Source organism: Vigna unguiculata, chromosome 1 (genome assembly GCF_037176805.1).
Source record: "Vigna unguiculata cultivar grain cowpea cultivar isolate G323 ecotype 2 chromosome 1, ASM3717680v1, whole genome shotgun sequence".
Classification (NCBI taxonomy): Eukaryota; Viridiplantae; Streptophyta; class Magnoliopsida; order Fabales; family Fabaceae; genus Vigna; species Vigna unguiculata.
Genome location: NC_140792.1, coordinates 9,272,455 through 9,277,424, shown reverse-complemented (window position 1 = coordinate 9,277,424; position 4,970 = coordinate 9,272,455). Strand labels below are relative to the sequence as shown.

General features: G+C 33.3%; 1 long non-coding RNA gene across 1 annotated transcript; it reads left to right on the top strand.

Annotated features, from left to right (window-relative positions):
* The first annotated feature begins 2,158 nt into the window (after positions 1–2,158).
* LOC114174486 (uncharacterized) lies at positions 2,159–3,948 on the top strand. Its single transcript, XR_003602688.2, has 3 exons — positions 2,159–2,306; positions 2,410–2,482; positions 3,681–3,948. It is a non-coding gene; the product is annotated as an uncharacterized LOC114174486 (long non-coding RNA).
* Positions 3,949–4,970: the final 1,022 nt, after the last annotated feature.

The following is a 4,970-nucleotide window of genomic DNA, read 5'->3' as shown; positions in this document are numbered from 1 at the left end:
AACCTGGAGCATAAATCAACTCACTATAGCTAGGGTTTTCAAAGTCAAATCAGTTACTTTTATTTTATGTCTCCCTTCAAATTTTCCATCATATTTTCTTCAACGTTTTAGTTGGAATTATAATAATTATAATTACTACTATACTTTGTAGCATTCACTTTTATGTAAAGTTCCAAACCATTCACACTCACCCATCTCAATCTTTTTAGCAATGGTACTATACTACAACAATTTTTCTCTAACTTGTTTTTTCTTGAAAAAATTGTCTCCTCCTTTTTTAAGCATGAACTCACATTGATGGTTCAACTACTATACTGTCGAATAATAATTTGGTGTCCATCGTCATGGTCATGAGCAACACACACTTGATAGAAATCTTAAACAAATTCAGGTTAGGAAAAATAAATGCTCTATGGTTGCCCCTCTCACTCACTCCCTCTTACATTAAATAGGTCTCCCCAATTTGTTATACAACCAACAAGTTGTGCTGCTCCTGCTAACCATTCACAGTCATACAAATTAAATATAAAAGGAACAACCATCATGGATAACTATTGTCACAAATTTATATTTAATTGCGTTTTTATTTTCCTTTTTTAAATATATTAATCATAATAAATAAATTTTTATCTAACTCAATATAACAAAATCAACTTTTTCAAGTGAAATTTACATTCACTTACATACTAAATATCTTTTATTTTTAGTTGATGTGAGACATTTAATGATTTAGAGTTTTCTTTTTTTCTTTTCAGGTTCTTCTCTAAATCAATTAGGTTAGAGACTAATTTCTTTCACCATTCTTAGTTTTTGTTTCGGTTGAAAATTTTTCACACACACAATAAGGAAAGATATAATTTCCCACTTCAGGATTGTAGTTTCCACAGTATAAAGTGAAAGGTGTTTAACTACTCCATCAACTTATCCAATTTAGTCTTTTCATGTTTAACTGCTAATTGAATCTTTTAAACGTTACACTTAATTAGTTTTATTAACTTAAGATTTTACTTAATCAGACAATGCGACATCAAGAAATGTTAACTAGTGGAGAAACTCTCTTAAGAGACTAAAATTTCACATTTATGATGCTTCAAAATTTTACTAGTATAAAATTGATTCGTAAAATAAAGTTTGTACACACTTACGTGTTATAAATCTGTTTTATATGTGATTAATGTAAAATCTCGAACAAAAAGTAAAGTTGAACCTAAATCGAAATTTGATTTGAAGTGTTTAAAAGTTGAGCCATTTTTGTTGGTAGTGACATGAGAGATGATTTAAAGGGAAAGTGATGTAGAAAATGTTGTTGTGTCCTATAAATGTTTGAAAAGAGCATTCACCTACACTTTGTCAAAATGATGTGTTTAATGGATGCTACTGCTGCATGAATGTAATTAAGAGCAGTTACTAGACCAAGTCATTAATAGACCTAACAAACATTAAATGACCAATTTAATTTTTATCATAGTCTTTAAAGTTGCTCACCTAACTTCTCGTATGACTTTGATGTTTATTCTCTGAAATGAGTGGAGCCGCAGATGTAGCACACCCCTTTATTTGCACCATTAATTAATCAACTAAAACGTACTATACTATTACATACAAATAAATATTTTTTCAATGTAACCATGTCTTGCATGCCCATCACTGCTACTTCTTTTTCTTCTTCTTTGCCAAAAAAAGAATGGAAAAATTGCATACACCTATTTCTCCAAAATATGTTGTTAAGGTTAGGAATATGACCGCAATATCGAAACCCAAAGGTGAAAATTTCATTCAAATATGGTATAAAGTCTACATCATTATAGATTCTTCCTGTTCATAATAAAATAGGGACCAAATACACGTCAACATCTCATCCATTAATACCACAACTATTTAAGCTCTTTATATAAATATCCATTCATCTCTAGACAGAATAGTATAATAAAATAAAATAAAAAGTGTGATTTATTAATTTACGCATTATAATATTTTATCGCCAGTTCAACTTTTACAATGTATATACTCAGATATATAATGTATATGCTTGGAATAATAAGAATAAGACTACTAGAGATAAATAACAGCAAGATTATTAAAAATTGATCGGTTGTTGTAAGGCCCGTTTACTTTAAGGGCTGCCCAATCGATTGGGCCTAAGGGCTGGCCCAAAAAAAGGATTCGAATCTAATCTACCTTAGTCTCATCCTTTTCTTTCACTCTACAGAAAACGCAGCCGTCACACTCCCCTTTCCTTTCAAGAGCTCTGCTAGGGTTTGATCCTACGTCCCTTTCGAGCTAGCCAAACCTCGTTCTCCCGTCACGTAAGTTGTTCTTGAACCGTGCTCTTCACATTCTAAGTTGGTTCTCATTATTCTGTTGGGCTTACTGTAGCAACCTTACTATTCCTCGTGTCTTTATTCTCAGCTCTTGGGTCCATTTTCGAAGTTGTTGGGTTCGTTGAGTCAGGTGTCGAAGTCGTTTGCTAAACCCTTTCCAGGTAAGGGAAGCTTGAGTTTATAGTCATCTGTAATTTTGTATGCTTCTAGGTCTGAATCATATGCGTGATGTATGCTTGTGGTTGATTGTGTGATATTGGTGAAAGCGTGATTTCTTTTGGTGTTGCGTTTTGTGTTTCCGCGAGTGAACAATGGTGGGCACTTTTTTCTCGCCTAAGCGAGCGTGTCTCGCCCAGGCGAGACTAACAGAGGCTCGCCCAAGCTTATATGTGCAAACTGTTGCCCAGGCGACTGGATTTCATTTTGAGCGAGGCGTGATCTCGCCTAGGCGAGAAGGGACTTGCCTGAGCGAGAATCCGCAGGGGCCGCGGTTCAAAGGCTCAAGCTCTCGCCTAGGTGAGGAGGGGCTCGCCTAGGCGAGAAGGGACTTGCCTGAGCGAGAATCCGCAGGGGCCGCTGCTCAAAGGCTCAAGCTCTCGCCTAGGTGAGGAGGGGCTCGCCTGAGCGAGAGGATCTCTCGCCTAAGCGAGGTCTTCTAGCCTGAGCGAGGCTGGGGCAGGTTTTGTGCTACAATGTGAATGGCCCACTAATATGGTTGCTTATTGTATGAATTGGGAAGCATGAGAAGTATGAATTGTTGTTTATGCATGATGTTGGTATTATGGAAACTTTCTGATTGGTTGGTGAAATACGTACAAAGTGTCAGTAGGACGTAATTCCATGGCTCTCGTAGGGAGAGCTTATGGTGGTGCCCCACTTAATGGAGGTAATTCCATGGGCCCTCCTAGGGGGATTCCATGGTGGTACCTCATCTATTAGACTTAATTCCACGAACCTCGAGGTGAGAGTTCATGGTGGTGCCTCAACAACAAAACGTCATTCCACGAGGATAACGTGGTGGTGCCTCACGGCCAAGACGTAATTCCACGAAGGCCACGTGGTGGTGCCTTTTGTAAGGGTGTAATTCCGCGAAGGCCTCGTGGTGACGCCTCACTGCTAGGACATAATTCCACTGTTTTGCGGTGGTGCCTCGTTATACGTATCCGGATTGTCTAATATTGGAGTTTTAAATGGTTTGGTATCTCCTGTGTGGTTTTCCATTAATTATGCTTGACTATGTGATTGGACATTGTGTGTTATGATGTAAAAACCTTGTGCTCTAGCTTACCCTTTCGCTTGTTTGCATGGTTGTGTGTTGTTTTCCTTTGCGATGATCATCAATTTTATTGATGTGAGCAGATGTGAAAACCCCTGGCAGTGGCAATGATAGTAGGGATGCTTCAGCTTGATGGTTATGGATGGGTATTGGATCCACCGTGGGGCCCATCGCGGAAGGAGCTTTATTAGTTATGATGGTTTCGCCTAGAACTACTATTTTCACTTGTGTTCTTGTTTTGGGCCGTGTGAGACCTCTTTGTATGTGTAATGAGTATGTTTGGTGTTCTGTGTACCTCCATACTCCAAACTCTATAGTCTTCGAATATTTATGTATGTGACGTTTTATTAATCTGAGGTTATCTAGTTTTTAGGATGTTACATTTGTAAGATTCGCAAAGTCTATTCTAACTGTGATAAAAGTATTATATCTACATAAATAATGTTTTTTGAAATTTTAGTGTAATATATTAAATCTGATTGAATTAAATTGTCGTACTTTATAACTGTAAAATAAAAAAGTGTAATTACCATATAACTTTTTCTCAAAATTATAGTGTACACTAGTAAAAATTAAACATAAAATAAAATTAAATATGAATGTCATAATATCTTTTTTTTTCAATATGCAATGTCACAATATTTAAGTGTGGATATAATAACTAATATTGTCTAAAGATTATATATATATATATATATATATATATATATATATATATATATATATATATATATATATATATATATATATATATATTATATTGATATTATTTTACTTATTGCTTGAATTTTTATTTTGAGAAGTAATCATATTTAATTCAATTTAATAAACTTACACTACTTAAAACACACACATTTCCTATCATTTTATTTTGAATTTTTTTTAGGAAATACTTACGAATTTTGTTAAAAATAATTTGTAAGAATTGTTATCATTTTTTTTACAAATATTTTATCAAACATGTTTCACATAAAATTTTGTAAAAAATACTTGTGAATTTTATAATTTTGTAAGAAATAATTATCCACGAAGGAATTACCTACCAATTAAAATTTTTAGAAAATATTGCAAAAGAAAGTCTATTTTTGCAAATCTTTCTAACAAATTTGCAAGAAAAATTTCATAAAATTTTAAAAATTTTAGTAGTGTTAGTTATATTTAAGGAAATTTGATAATTAATTTTTTCTTTAAAAGGTAATAAAAATAATTGATATTGGGTGTATAGGTGTATACTTGTACTTTATTTTATTTTCTGTAATTTATTTCTATTGAATAGTAAATAATAATACCATAATAATAATAACAATAATATATTATTATTATTATTATTATATATCATTACTTTTTTTCTATAAATACTTAGTTTTGTTGTA